The 15,923-nt window shown below is 45.8% G+C and overlaps 1 protein-coding gene across 5 annotated transcripts in view; it reads left to right on the top strand.

Annotated features, from left to right (window-relative positions):
* The window catches only part of ACKR2 (atypical chemokine receptor 2), a 48,750-nt gene that overhangs the window by 22,559 nt on the left and 10,268 nt on the right, over positions 1 to 15,923 (top strand). The window contains exon 3 of one of the 5 annotated variants that reach the window (XR_005021933.1): positions 8,991 to 9,459. The exons of 2 other annotated variants lie outside the window; for them this stretch is intronic. The gene's annotated coding sequence lies outside the window, so the exon portion shown is untranslated. Of the gene's footprint in view, positions 1 to 8,990; positions 9,460 to 9,897; positions 10,151 to 14,331; positions 14,465 to 15,923 lie in introns of those variants that run through there. 2 more of the 5 variants (XM_036869990.1, XM_036869986.1) reach the window with 2 other exon arrangements.

Genomic DNA, 15,923 nt, shown 5'->3' with positions numbered 1-15,923 from the left:
TGTGAAATGAAACTATCAGTGACTTTACTGGTGACAAAGTCACAGGTCGAATTCCATTTGAAGGAAATGCTGAATTTCCATCAGAGGCCAGTGAAAATAAGGATGTAATCTTGTTCCCATTTAAGTTCAGAGACCTCCTGCATACTAGGCGTGGGTCCATTGGGAATCTGTGGACCCAGGTTAAGACCCCTTGATTCTATTGTCTCTGACTCATCTTCCCTACCCTTTGACTGTTCCCAGGGTTTACTGGAAACCAGCCTGTGAGCTGGAGACTTGCAGAGAGTGCTGGGTGTTTGTTAAATAACAAGGAGAGATCACAGGGCCCAAGAGACACTGAAGGCCTCCAATGCCTCAGACAGGCTGTTGGACGCAGAGATACACAGAAGAATAACATGTAGCCGTCCTTTCGAGGCTCCCAGCCTGGTAGAGGCAGTGTCTCCAAGTAGTTTATGATTAACCTACAAATGAATTAAACAGGCAAGAAGTGAGTGCTTTGGGAATAGAGGAAGAACAATATTATGGGACGGGTAGTCCAGGAAGCTGTCCTGTAAGAGGCAACACTAGGGCTGACATTAGGGATGGGCACCTTCAGAGGGGGGCAGTACAACACAGTAGTTAGGCACATAGGCTCTGCTGTTAGACGACCTGTGTTCAAAACCTGGCTCCATCACTTCCTAGCTATGGGCAAGTCTGCCTGATCTCTCCATACCTGCTTCCTCATCTGTAAAATGGAGTGACCCGAGAAATTCATAGGGCTGGTGTGAAGATTAAATGAGTTTAAATGTCGTTAGCCATGATAATAGTGCTGATTATCATTGGAGAGGTGGACAGACAGAAGGACAAAGCCTTTCTACGGGTTAAGGACAGCTTGAACTATACAGAGGCTGGATTATTTTCTTGTGAAAAGAGCAGGGGAGGGAGGGCCACTAGCTCTATGATTTAACGTGGAACACAGAAGGCATGTTTTATTTTCATCACTGTGTTTTTGTTTTACTTTGCATCAGGGAATAACTCCAAACCTTTGATTTTACCAGTAGTACTCCATAAGACAAGGCTAGTGTGAGTATTTAAGTTTTAAAAAGTGATGAGTTGATTTAGAATATTCACACAATAATACATAGTACAGGTGGTATGGGATGTGGCAAAGAATGTGAAAGTAGTGGCAATGCCTGGTTTGAATCACTGGATTAAGAAATAGGAACCACCTTCACTTTACGGAGTTTTATTTTATTTTATTTTTTAATTTATTGAAGTATAGTTGATTTACAATGTTGTGTTAATTTCTGCTGTACAGCAAAGTGATTAGTTGTATATACATACATATATATACACATATATATGTATGTATATATATATATACAATTCTTTTTCCTATTCTTTTCCATTATGGTTTATCCCAGGATATTGAATATAGTTCCCTGTGCTATACAGTAGGTCCTCGTTTATCTATAGTAGTTTGCATCTGCTAATCCCAAACTCCCAATCCAACCCCCCCCTTCCCTCTTGGCAACCATAAGTCTGTTCTCTATGTCCACTTTACAGAATTTTAGAGGCTCTCGTGGCCCAGCCCAACATTCTCTGCAGCCTTGAATGGGACATGGAGGCTGATGGTAAATACACAGTATTTAGGAGAAGCCTAGCATTACTGTCCACATCCTTTCATTTCTGGATACATTCAAGGGCAGTATTTCAAACTGTGGGTCACCGCCCAGAAGTGAGTTGTGAAATCAGTTCATGTGTCATGTCCAGCATTTAAGAAATGTGAAACAATAGAATTGAAAATATCAAAGCACATTATGGGTAGTCGGGGTAATTATTATTTTGTGTAACTTGTGCAGTGGACTGCTAGGTTAATGCTTTTCCTCCTGTGGGTTACAGGCAAAAGCATCTGCTCGGGTGGAAACAGGCCTGGCTTCTGGTCCAAGTTCTGCTCCTGCCCTGCTGCCTAGTGGGGTGGTCCCCACACCCTCTGAGCCATGGAGGCAGATTAATTTTGCTGGGTGGTTAACGTGCTATGTTATGTTCGGGGCTCTTATTTATTTGTTTGTTTGTTTGTTTATTAATTTTTGGCTGCATTGGGTCTTCGTTGCTACGCGCAGGCTTTCTCTAGTTGGGGCTACTCTTCGTTGTGGTGCGCGGGCTTCTCATTGCGGTGGCTCCTCTTGTTGTGGAGCATGGGCTCTAGGCGTGCAGGCTTCAGTAGTTGTGGCTCTCAGGCTCAGTAGTTGTGGCGCACGGGCTTAGTTTCTTAACCACTGTGCCACCAGGGAAGTCCCTATGTTCGGGGTTCTGATTTAGCCAAAGTGTTCTCCAGACCATTTATATGCCCAGGGCCCTCCACCTCCAAGGGACTGAGTTCTCTAGGAGACAGGCCTGGAATCAGGCCAAATAGGGCCCTGGTGCTTTTCACAGTCACTTTCCTGAGATCATACAAATGTTCCTTTTTGCAGATTTTCAGCCCACACCCAGGGCTTCTGCTTCCAAACACTTCATCACATTTCCAATTACAGCATTTTATTATCTCATGGTGTCCTCATTTTATGGCTACACTTCCCACTGTGATATGTAATATCTGGGTGGAGCATATCCCCAACCTGAAGCAGCCTCTGTGTTGTTTTGCCTCACCTCTCCTGAGACCCACTGTCCTGTGGAACCTGAGGAGGCAGACTGGTCCTCTCTATATCTCAGGGGTTCATTCTCCTGGATTTGGTTCAGCAGTTTCCTCCCACTGATCCACCGCAGAGGTGGCTGGGTGGCAACTCAAGGGGACAATTCTTGGATGGAGTATATAGATAAATGTCTTAGCAGACCCAGAGACAGAGATTTGAGCTAAATTTTAGTTTGAACTATATAAAGTTGCCTTTTTTTTTTTTTTTAATAAGGCAAAGAAGGTCAGCCATTGGCAATGTCATGTGGTTCAAGTAGTAGTTTATTTGGGAGATGGAGACACAGGCAGGATAGTAGGGAAGTGAGGCAGGGGAGGGAAGGTCACCTAAAGGATGTGTTATCAACCCAGTTACACCTGTGGGTAACTGGAGTGTAATCCCATTGGAGAAATTCAAGAAAACAGTATAGACCATACACCTGAGAGTTATTTCACCCAAAGGGCAAGGGATGTGGGCTATATGTGTAACAACTCACCACAGCCATTGGTTGAGGGCTCTTGAGGGAGCGGGAAGCGTTGGTTCCCTGGAACTTCTGGCCCAGTCATTGGTTGAGGGCTCTTGAGGCGGCGAGAGGCATTACTTCCCTGGAACTTCCGGCGTGCGGCACTGGTGGGCAGGGGTGAAACAGGCTTTGTTAGACAGAGCAAGCCCTCAGACAGAGCAGCGTGGGTGTTTTCAGTAGGGAGTCAGCCAGTGTACACTAAGTAGGTATAAGTGAGGGTAGAGTATAGGAGCACCAGCAACAGCACCTGCTGCAGGAGCTATGCCACTAGCTCTTGACCACAAACTCAAGTATATAAGAACATAGGATTATATTTTCTAGAACAACTTATTTTCTGTTTTGAGACTCCGATCCACAGGATAATGGAAAATAAATATCAGTCAGTGTGAGGGTCACCCTTTGCCCAGAATTGCATCAGGTCTGAGAGATTCAGTCAGTGCCAAGGCCCAGGCAAGCACCGTGCCACATGGTTCTTGGTAGAATCTGTCCATATGGGCCTCCACTTAGACGTCATTTCTTGCCTCTTTGTTGGTCACCAGCCCTATACATCCACACTCAGTATGGTCTGCCAGCACCTTCAGGCCTGGCAGTTCATTTTGTTGCTTCTATGCCAAGCTAGGGATGGGGCTGCCTGTGGCCGTACTCACCTTGGACTCACCGTGTGCCATGTCTCTCTACCCCTGGATTGCACAAACCCCAGGTCTCTGACCGGTAGGCAGAGCACAGGGTCAGTCTAGCGTCTAGATTGACGTGCTTCCCTCAGGCCTCTCATCATCTCCCCAGCCTGGGGAATATTATTTTAGTTTGATGTAGGATAGAAAGAGAACCTTAATTTCCTCAAACTCCTGTACTCTAAGGACAAGGAAAATTCAAAGATCTTTCCTAAGTTCTGGCTATTTGAGTGGAGGGAAAGTCAATAGGGGGAAACATCGATTAACGTTTCAGAAATGCCCCACCCTGCCATGACCAATGCAGTGTGACCACCGCCTCTTCCAGAGACACTCCCTCTACTACTCTTTGCCCTCTGTGTTCATTATAGCTTGTAAAACGGAGGAGGCAAGCTGCCATTTTAAACAAGGCAGGAGTTCTTAACTTGGGGGCGCATGATATGACTCAGGGAAACCTGAATTTGGATAGGAAGAAAATTTACATTTTTATTTTCATTAACCTCTGACAAAATTAACATCTTTGATTATGAATGTAAGCAACAAAACAGTAATATTAGCAGGACCTTGTCACAGGTATCTTAAAATATCATTTATATTCATCACTGTCATGGTAGTTGTAAGATTTGTCACTAGATCTTTTTAAATGTGTCAATAATGAAATGCATATATTACTATATCATAAATGTGTTTTTAAAATACTTTAAGAACTGCATTTCAGAATAACTTTTTACATTTAAAAAAAATTATCTTAGCATAATTGTAGACTTGCATTTGCAAAAAATAATACAGAAAGATCCTGTATACCTTTCACCTAGTTTCTCCCAGTGTAACCTGTTGCAAAATTATTGTACATTGTCACAACCAGCAAATTGACATTGCTATATCCACCCACATACCTTATTCAGATTTCACCAGTTTTATATGCAGTTTATCACATGTGTAGATATGTGTGCCCCCAGACAACTCCATCACCACAAGGACCCCTCATGCTGTTCTTTCATAGGCAGACTCTTGCCTCCCTCTCCCTTCCCAAGCCCTGGCATCCACTATTCTGTTCCCCATCTCTACAGTTTTGTCATTTCAAGAATGTTATATAATGAAGTCTCTACCCTTTTAAGGTTTACATATTTTCAGAAGGTTGTAGAAGTGTGTAACCTTTTGAGATTGCCTTGTTTTCATTATGTATAATTCCCTTGAGATGTATCCAAATTGTGTAGATAATAGTTTGTTCCTTTCTGTCCTTGAGAAGTATTCCATGGTAGACACATACGCAGTTAGTTGAACCATTTGCCCACTGAAGGGCAATTAGGATTGTTTCCAGTTCTGGACTATAATTCATTTTTAACATATTTTGTTTTGTGTTTTTAAAAATATTATTCTGAGAGGGAGTCCAAGGCTTTGCCACATTGCCCAGAAATCTGTCGTCACAAAAATGAAGTTCTAAGGGGGAGGAATATGTATCACCACACTTTTCCCTTCTACCCCTAGGGACTGGGTGAGAATGGGGACAGGGTAGGGTGGCATCTCAGAGCCTCTGCCAGGTCTTCTGTGCTGTTGGGTGAGACCTGAGGCATTACAGAGGCTGATCTTCACTAATGAGGGGAGGGTGTCTGTGGGGAGGGGAGTCAGAGGATGAAGAGTGGCCCAGGCACATGGCAACTTGAAACCCAACCATTGCCCCAAACCTAAGGAATATCTGTCATGCTCACAAATGAGTCATGTGAATGATTTTGAGGAGACAAAGTCGAGTGACGAGGGTGAGTCCCACTCCTGGATCTGCTGGGGCAGGGAACAGCTGTGGGAGGTGACCTGTGAGTGGGCTGGGGAGTTCAAGGTTACAAAGACTCAGAGCTCGAAGTGACCGTGACAACATAAGCTCCTGGGAATTTTAGCAGGGGCAGTTCCCTGCTGGAGGCAAGCCCATTTCATTCCGTTTCAAAGGACAGTGTGATCTCAGCTGACTCTGAGTTACACTTGACCTCACCTGTTGAGAATTTTCTTATTTTATTTTTTATTTATTTTTTCCTCTGCTTTTTAAATCTCTTTTAAAAAAACTTTTTAATTTAATTTAATTTTTTTTATACAGCAGGTTCTTGTTAGTCATCCATTTTATGCGCATCAGTGTATACATGTCAATCCCAATCTCCCAGTTCATCACACCCCCACCCCCACCCCCTGCCGCTTTCCCCCCTTGGTGTCCATACGTTTGTTCTCTACATCTGTGTCTCAATTTCTGCCCTGCAAACCGGTTCATCTGTACCACTTTTCTAGGTTCCACATATATGCGTTAATATATGATATTCGTTTTTCTCTTTCTGACTTACTTCACTCTGTATGACAGCCTCTAGATCCATCCATGTCTCTACAGATGACCCAATTTCGTTCCTTTTTATGGCTGAGTAATATTCCATTGTATATATGTACCACATCTTCTTTATCCATTCGTCTGTCGATGGGCATTTAGGTTGCTCCCATGACATGGCTATTGTAAATAGTGCTGCAATGAACATTGGGGTGCATGTGTCTTTTTGAATTGTGGTTTTCTCTGGGTGTATGCCCGGTAGTGGGATTGCTGGATCATATGGTAATTCTATTTTTAGTTTTTTAAGGAATGTCCGTACTGTTCTCTATAGTGGCTGTATCAGTTTACATTCCCACCAACAGTGCAAGAGGGTTCCCTTTTCTCCACACCCTCTCTAGCATTTGTTGTTTGTAGATTTTCTGATGATGCCCATTCTAACTGGTGTGAGGTGATACCTCATTGTAGAAAGTGTAATCTGCTGTTTTTGGATGGAGTGTCCTATGAATATCAATTAAGTCCATCTTGTTTAATGTATCATTTAAAGCTTGTGTTTACTTATTTATTTTCATTTTGGATGATCTGTCCATTGGTGAAAGTGAGGTGTTAAAGTCCCCCACTATTATTGTGTTACTGTCGATTTCCTCTTTTATAGCTGTTAGCAGTTGCCTTATGTATTGAGGTGTTCCTATGTTGGGTGCATATATATTTATAATTGTTATATCTTCTTCTTGGATTGATCCCTTGATCATTATGTAGTGTCCTTCCTTGTCTCTTGTAACATTCTTTATTTTAAAGTCTATTTTATCTGATATGAGTGTTGCTACTCCAGCTTTCTTTTGACTTCCATTTGCATGGAATATCTTTTTCCATCCCCTCACTTTCAGTCTGTATGTGTCTCTAGGTCTGAAGTGGGTCTCTTGTAGACAGCATATATATGGGTCGTGTTTTTGTACCCATTCATCAAGCCTGTGTCTTTTGGTTGGAGCATTTAATCCATTCACGTTTAAGGTAATTATCAATATGTATGTTCCTATGACCATTTTCTTAATTGTTTTGGGTTTGTTTTTGTAGGTGCTTTTCTTCTCTTGTGTTTCCTACTTTGAGAAGTTCCTTAAGCATTTGTTGTAGAGCTGGTTTGGTGGTGCTGAATTCTCTTAGCTTTTGCTTGTCTGTAAAGCTTTTGATTTCTCCATTGAATCTGAATGAGATCCTTGCCGGGTAGAGTAATCTTGGTTGTAGGCTCTTCCCTTTCATCGCTTTAAGTATATCATGCCACTCCCTTCTGGCTTGTAGAGTTTCTGCTGAGAAATCAGCTGTTAACCTTATGCGAGTTCCCTTGTATGTTATTTGTCATTTTTCCCTTGCTGCTTTCAATAATTTTTCTTTGTCTTTAAGTTTTGCCAATTTGATTACTATGTGTCTCGGTGTGTTTCTCCTTGGGTTTATCCTGTATGGGACTCTCTGCACTTCCTGGACTTGGGTGGCTATTTTCTTTCCCATGTTAGGGAAGTTTTCTACTATAATCTCTTCAAATATTTTCTCTGGTCCTTTCTCTCTCTCTTCTCCTTCTGGGACCCCTATAATGTAAATGTTGTTGCGTTTAATGTTGTCCCAGAGGTCTCTTAGGCTGTCTTCATTTCTTTTCATTCTTTTTTCTTTACTCTGTTCTGCAGCAGTGAATGCCACCATTCTGTCTTCCAGGTCACTTATCCGTTCTTCTGCCTCAGTTATTCTGCTGTTGATTCCTTCTAGTGTATTTTTCATTTCAGTTATTGTATTGTTCATCTCTGTTTGTTCTTTTTTTTTAAATTAATTTTTATTTATTTATGGATGTGTTGGGTCTTCGCCTCTGTGCAAGGGCTTTCTCTAGTTGCGGCAAGTGGGGGCCACTCCTCATTGCGGTGCGCGGGCCTCTCACTATCGCGGCCTCTCTTCTTGCGGAGCACAGGCTCCAGACACGCAGGCTCAGTAATTGTGGCTCACGGGCCTAGTTGCTCCGCGGCATGTGGGATCTTCCCAGACCAGGGCTCGAACCTGTGTCCCCTGCATTGGCAGGCGGATTCTCAACCACTGCGCCAGCAGGGAAGCCCCTGTTTGTTTGTTCTTTAATTCTTCTAGATCTTTGTTAAGCCTTTCTTGCATCTTCTCAATCTTTGCCTCCATTCTTTTTCCAAAGTCCTGGATCATCTTCACTATCATTATTCTGAATTCTTTTTCTGGAAGGTTGCCTGTCTCCACTTCATTTAGTTGTTTTTCTGGGGTTTTATCTTGTTCCTTCATCTGGTACATAGCCCTCTACCTTTTAATCTTGTCTGTCTTTCTGTGAATGTGGTTTTTGTTCCACAGGCTGCAGGATTGTCGTTCTTCTTGCTTCTGCTGTCTGCCCTCTGAGAATTTTCTTTTTTTAGTTGGAGGAGTCAGGGTTCACATTGTGATGATAGCTCGGCCTCCCGTCCCCCAAGAACATCCCCCTACCTGGGATGTTTCAGGTGGAATTTGTGCCGTCCCCTGCTTATTATGCCCAGCTCTGTGTGGTACTGTGTGTCCTTGACAGGAGTCTGGTGGCCAAGTTCCAAGGAATGCCAGGAGCTAAGAAGCCATTCAGGAGGAAGACGCTTGAGCAAGGTCAGGGGTGCGCAGGAGTGCAGGAGGAGACTGTAAGTCGTCAAAGGTGCGCCAGCACCATTATACAAGTGCTAAAGAATGAATGGGGCTGGGCACTGAGCACCAGTGCCACTCACCTCGCAAGAAGGGCAGCGGACCACACAGTACGTGCCTCCTGAGGGAAGAACAGAACTACCTGTGAAGTTGCAAACCTGAATCTGATCAAACCTCCCACTTCCAATTCACAGGAAATACAGAGAGCAGAGAAGCGTGTTAAAGAGCACCATGAGGATGCAACCGGCACAACCCAGACTCCGGGAACTTTATGTACAGGATGAACAACCAAGTTGCAAGGAGAAGCAAGACGATAGAGGTGGAGAGGGAACCTACAGATCTAAAAATACTTAAAATGTATATCAACCACTAACGGTGCGTGGACCTTATTTGGATCCTGAATCGAAGAAACAAACGGTGAAGGGAAAAATTTATGAGACCAGTGACTGGATATTTGATATTAAGGAATTAGTGTTAACTTTTTAAGGTGTGACAGTGGTCAAAGTCCTTATCTTTTAAGGACACATACTCAAATATTTACAGCTTACATGATATGATGTCTGGTATCTGCTTCAAAATAACACAGGAAGGGGTAAGTGGGAGGGAGTGTAAGTAAAAAGATTGAGCACTAGTTGATAATCGTTGAAGCTGGGTGATGGATACATGGGAATTATTTTATACTATTCTGGCACTTTCTCGAAGTGTATGTTTGAAAATTGCCATAATAAAAAAACTTAAACTATAAAACATATGTGGTGAGGAGAAAACATCTGGATTTGGAAGGAAGGTGCAATCAGCCAACTGGCTGCGGGCTGAGAGTGGGAGTGCAGGAGTCAGGCTGCCTGGGCCTGGGACATACATGTGGGGAGGGCCTCCTGGATGGGCAGATGGGGTAAAAAGGTGAAGGAGTGGTCGGCAAGCCTTTCAGTTCTCAACTGTTGATTTAACAGTCAGCTTCCTCAGTTTCCAAGACCTTAAAAGTGTTTAAAAGAAAATAATTCCACAGAAATGAAACTGGCCACAGAAAGCTGGCGGCTCAGCTCGTCCATGCCTCCCACCTACTTCCAGCCTCCGTTATGAGCACCAGTTTCCAAGCCCTACATGATGTTGTCTTTGCTTGGAACCCGAGGGTACGTGCAAGCTGCTGCTGTTTACCGTCCCTGACCTCGGGCTGGCCAGGCATCCTGGGTTCAGTCATGTCCTCATGGGCAAAGTCCCAGAGCCAACAACAGAGTGTGCCAGCTGATGGAGTATGGACATCATCGGGTCCAGCCCTCTACAACCGCTCTCCAGAGAAGCCCCAGGGAGTAGCGTCTTTGTGTCCAAGCAGCACTGGGAGCAGTCTTAGGTAAAAGTAAGTAATTCTGCGGAGTTTTCAATGTTGAAGCATACGTTCACCCAGTACACTTGTACTGCATGTCTGCTGCATGTCAAGCCCTGGCTGGGCTTTTCTGTGAGGGATTCGCAGATGAGTAAGAAATAATTTCTGTCCTAGAACAGCTAACTAGATCTGAGTTGGAGGGAAGGGAGAAGGAAGGAGCAAAGAATTAAACAGAATATTCACATACATTATGGGCGAGAGAGCACTGGCATGGGAATCAGAAAGTCCAGGGGCTCCTATCAACTGTGGGTTTCTGGGCAAGTGACATTCCCTCTCTGACCCTTGGCAACCCTATCTACAAAATGGGTGTGATAACCTCAGCTTGGCCTAACCCACAGAGAAGGCATCTGGAGAACCACTACATTAGCTCATGTAATATATGGTTGAAGGTATTTTGATAAATGAATAAATATGTTGATTTCAAACAGATATGTTTTTACCACAGCAAGGGACTGGTAAGTGGCGAAAAGATTACATACCCCCTCCCACCTTAGCTGAAAGCAGCCCCCTCCCAAGGCCCTGAGCTCAAGACCCTGGGCAGATGTACAAAAGGGGAGACAACACATGTCTGGGGCAGCTGGAGGGGGCCAGCTGGCGGGGGCGGCGCAGAAAGAGGTAATGGAAGAGGTGAGATGAACATTTCCTTCCTGCTGTGCCGTCAATGGAGAATAATAGGAAGAAACTGGTCTGAGATTTTGACACAACGTCTAATCAAAGTGACTAGACACAGGCGCTAACAGAACTTCTAAACCGTGGGGCAAGTTTGTGATTTAGGAATTCCAACTTTAAGACCCTGGAGATGGACCAGACTGACCCTCTTGTGGGCTCAGCCCAGAATGGGGTGAACTTTGCCCAAGGAATACAGAGAAATAGAGAGAAAGAGACAGCAAGTGAGACAGAGGCTGAGGCAGGGCCAAACCGGGGCTCTTTCATCTAAAAGCCACTTTGTCAAGTGCTGGCTGGGCTCCATCAGCAAATCAACTGGCCGCCTCTCTAGCTCCTGTTCTGTGTGGGTAGCACTGGATACTCTGCGTGCAGAGGAACAAGGCCCTTGACCTTGGAGAATTTGCAGAATGATGGAGAGACAGATTTGCCCCTGAATAATAATTCCCTTACAGACTCGGGAAGCTCAGAGCAGGGCATCAGGGAGGCCCGGAGAGACTTGGGGAGGCTTCTGGGGGGAGACAGGCCTGGAGCTGGCTCGTGGAGGACAGACTGCAGGCAAAAGCTTGACAGATTCACAGTCAGTCCTTGGCTGAAGAGAGAAGCAGGTGTTTTGAAAACATGATGCCCCTTTTCACTGTAATTAGTAAATGTGTCCTGTGAGTTAGGAGTATGACAGAATAGTAAAGATTTTAAGGTCACTACCCTATAGTTTAGGGCATTGTGTCCTGTGGGAGAGGCCTGTGTATCCTGGCTGAGTGGCTTCAGAGGCTGGGTCTACTCCCTTCCCAGGGAAGATAATCTTTGCACATCTTAAAGAGAGCAGAGAAGATGAGTTCAGAGCCCTCTCCCTGCAGCCCACATGGGAAAGTCCCGCTGCCCCCTGACTAGTTTCTCTTGCTGCAGTGCACTGCAGTCACTGCTTTGGCTGCCCTTGCAGCCAGTGGAAGACAGCTGGTAGCTCTCTCTTAGGTGGAGAGCAGTTCCTCTGTATGAATTTGAGTAGGTGTTGCCCAACTGTCTGCCACCTGGGCTTCTCAGCAACTGTCACTGCAGCAGAGCAGAGAAGGGGGAGTCGAGAACGAAAATCTCAGGACATGAGGTTGGCCGGTGCAGCTATGGGCCGGGTCAGGATTGGGGTGGAGAGCAGGATGACAGACTGGGGAGGAGTGGAAGGACCTGGGCCTACCTGGCCAGCCCTTCCTGGAACTCCCTGGCATTGGAGCCATGACTGACTTCCCCTGACTGGAACCTGCCTGTTCCAGGAAAAGGCCCAGCTCTTGCTGGAAAGATGCCTCAGTGGGTTCCAGGGAAACCTGACCACTCATGCAAAGACTCTGAGCTGCCCCCGTGACCTGCCCTGCCCATCAGGGAGTGTTTGATGTGCTGTGGCTGGGAAATCAAGTCAGCAGGAAGCAGATGGTCTGAGATATTTCAAAAGAGGATGAGACAGCTTGAACAGCAAAAGAAATAATGATAATAATGAAATAAAATTAATACTCATGAGTCTATACTGATATAAATAAATAAATAGGAAGAAAGGCTAACTTTCTTACAGTAAAATTCTAATTAAAAAATATAGAAAGAATGATGGAAATAGAAAGTGACCATTTGGCAAACACCACAGTAATAATCGTTGTCAGAAAGCATCATTGGTAGATGCTAAAGTTAGTGGTAAAAGTATGATAAGAAGCAGGATATTTGCATAGTTTCAAAGTACCTCCCCACGAGATGCTTATTACAAAGGAATACATAGTAATTTCATGGTGGAAAAACCTGGCAGACACTACCTTACCAAGTGATCAAAGTTAACATTGCCAGTAATGAGCCATATTAAAATCAGGTGCATCTGGTAATCATGCGCTGAGAGGGACACGTCACTTCTCTGGTGTTCCTGCCCAAAATGCATAGCCTCAATCTAATCATGAAGAAGCATCAGACCAAAATTTAGGGACATTCTACAGTTCTCTTCAGAACTTTCAGGTCATGAAAGATAAAGCAAGACTGAGGAACTGTCCCAGAATGGAGAGACCAAGGAGACACAACAACAAAATGCAGGGTGGGGTTCTGCTTCAGATCCTGGACCAGAGAAGGGACATTAGTGGGACAATTGGTGACATTCGAATAAGGTCTGCAGATTAGTTAATAGTATTGTGTCATGGTTCAGATCATTGTATTGTGGTTCTGTAAGATGTTAACAGGAATTCTGTGCACAATTTTTGCCAAGTCTAAAAATTATTTTTAAATTAAATTTTAAAAAGGGGGTGAGGAAGGAGCCCAGGTTCTAGAACTTAGTTGTTCCCCAAGGTGGAAGCAGGACTCTATGGCCTTATTCTCCCTATTGGTAACTAGCATTTGGCCTGGAGACCCACCCACTAGGAAGGTCCCCTGCTTCCCTCTGTGGGAGTGAGAACCCATCACAGGCTTGGCCTCCTGTGGCCTGTCGATGCCAGAGAAAGGCAAATGTCTGCCTTTGTCCACCTCTCTGGGGACATTCAGTTCTCAGGCCTGTCTGAGGGAGGTATCATCCTCACACCCGCAAAAGATCTGAAAACCACAGCTCAGAGAGGTGAAGCCACCACCTCTAGGTCACACAGCAGGTACATAGCCAGATTCAAGCCCAGCTCTGTGTGACCCCATTGCCAGTGCCTGTAACCACCTGACATTATTCTATTACTGCTCAATTCAGGTAGGGGCAACGAGCATTCACCAAGCAACTACTGTGTGTCGGGCTGGCAGTGGGGCTGGAGGTGAAGGTGGCTGAGACATTGACCCTGGACCACAGGTGCCATCCTGGCGAAGAGGTACCCTCATACTGCCAAGCATATGACAGGCAGTGTGTCGCACACACATATTCGTTCATTCAGTCTGCTCTTGCCTGGCCCTGGACTCAGGCTGGTGGGTCAGATATGGTCCTTGCCCTGGGAGCTCGTGACCCAGTAGGGGAGCAGACAAGTGAACAGACAGCTAGCTATGCGGAGATTCATGCCATGATGGGAGTGGCAGGGGGAGTAGGGAAGGGGAAAGAGGGAAGATGGTCTAGAAGGTCTAGGAGATGAGAATATCGCTGACACTGTGGGTGGAACAGACACAGCACTGCTTGGAGGGAGTTATGGTCAGAGAAGGAGAGTTGGGGGTGAATGAGGGAGTGGGTATAATCCTGCTGGGGAGGTATCCAGGACCAATGAAGCTGGAGGCTGGGAAGGCCACCTAGATAGGGGACAGGGTAAGCGAAAGCCTGGAAGTCTGGACTGAGGCAGTTCTTGTCCTTGGCCCAGCTGCTGGGGAATCGTTCCAGAGAAGTGTGGTTGCGGACACATGTTTTCCAAAGTAATTAGACTATCTTTGGGGGAGGTGTTCTTCCATGGGGACAGTCATTTGAGCCTGACTCATTTTCAGTGAGGGAAACAGCTTGTGGCTGTGCAGCCGAGGTGGGTCTGGGGCAGGCACAAAGAGGTACTTTGTTCCAGCCGGAAGGCAGGATGTGTGCAGAAAGCTGTCCAGGGAGGGGAAGAGCTTATGAAGAATCACTCCCTCTGCACTTCCCTGAGGAAGAAGGACCAGGCGCTACTGCTCTCCTCCTGGGTGCGAGGTGGACATCCCTAGGCAAGTGGGGCTGGCTTGGTAGGTTTCTGAAACTCTCGGAATGGGGTGGGCCCTACACAGGGGCCACAGGTTGAGACTGGATCTAGTGGCCCGGAGAGTGTGGACAGTGTGGGGAGAGGCAGGTGCTAAGCGGGGTGAGTGTGGAGCTCTGTCTCTAGGGCAGCTGTTGGAGCAGTTGCCCCAGCAGCTGGGGAGTAAGGTGGTCTGCTGGCCCCTTGCCCCCTTGATTCCGGCTCTGAGAATCTGCTTCATGGATTCTGGAAATCCCTGAGAGTTGGTACCGACATGGCTGGGTGACCTCAGGCATTCCCTTTCCTCTCTGGGCTGTACTGTGATGGGGACAGATGAGATGGCCTTTAAGGGTCCCCCTCCCAGGGCTGAGGTTCCCAGCACACATCCACACTCTCTCCTTATGCACCCCCCATCCTCTCTTTTTACCCCCAACTCCTGCCAAGTTCTCAGCCCCTCCATCTGCCCCAAACAGTCCCAGGATCCCCTCTTATTCATCCCAGCTTGAGCCAAGTGTCATTTTAGGGTCTGGAGGGGAACCAATGTGTGCTAGGCACTTATTTAATTATTAGAAAAATGCCACCAGGAAGCATTTTATAGGTGAGAAACCTAAGGCTCAGAGAGGTTAAGTAATTTGCCCAGGGTTACTCAGCCATTAAGAACTGGACCAATCTATAGTCTATTCTTCCATGCTGCACCATGCTGAGTGTACCACCCTCCCTGGGGGTGGTGGCGGTGGAGTGGGTATTTCATTTTGACCCCAGCATAATGCTGAAATGCAAACGCGAGGAGCTCGAGTAGCGAAATTTTGGACAACAAGAGAGGCCCAAAAAAAGGCAAAAATAATTCAGGAAAGATGTGAAAATCTTCAGCAGCAGCTCCTTGAAGAGTCGGGCTCTAAAATTGCTTAGTTTTTATTAATTGCAACAAACTTTGGGAGGAGGGGTTGCTCTTATGATTTCATCAATGTCACAAGCATCTCTGTTTCCTGGTAAGAGCCAGGAAACATGGAGTAATGTGGGATCCCAGGGAGTGGGGAGTGGGTGGGTCTCACGGATCTCAGGGAGTAGGAGGCAGCATGTCTATCAGGAGGCTGCAAGGGGCCCCCTGCCTGGCGGGGACCGGACAAGGCCACTCTCTTCCAGCCAGGCTCTGTGACTCCACAAACCTAGGGAAGGTTAGTGCAGGAGATGGGGGCTCTGGGCATGAAAAAGGCAAGATACACCAATATGTTCCCAAGGGTTATTTTGGAGGGAGGTAGGATTATGGGGAGATTTTTAGCCTCTTTTCTATTTTTCTTCTTGTATTTTCACATTTTACATTGAGCATACATTACTTTTGTAATCAGGAAAAAGGCATGTTAAAAACGTAAAGAGGGAGAGTGTGTGCAGTGGTCCAGGGCTCAGTGATCAGCGCTGTAGGGTCAGCTCTGCCTGGTTTGTGGTGAGGCCCTGGGCTTCCTGTGAAA

This window comes from Balaenoptera musculus, chromosome 11 (assembly GCF_009873245.2).
Source record: "Balaenoptera musculus isolate JJ_BM4_2016_0621 chromosome 11, mBalMus1.pri.v3, whole genome shotgun sequence".
Taxonomy (NCBI): Eukaryota; Metazoa; Chordata; class Mammalia; order Artiodactyla; family Balaenopteridae; genus Balaenoptera; species Balaenoptera musculus.
The sequence above is the reverse complement of the archived record's forward strand: the minus strand, read 5'-3'. Positions and strand labels throughout refer to the sequence as shown.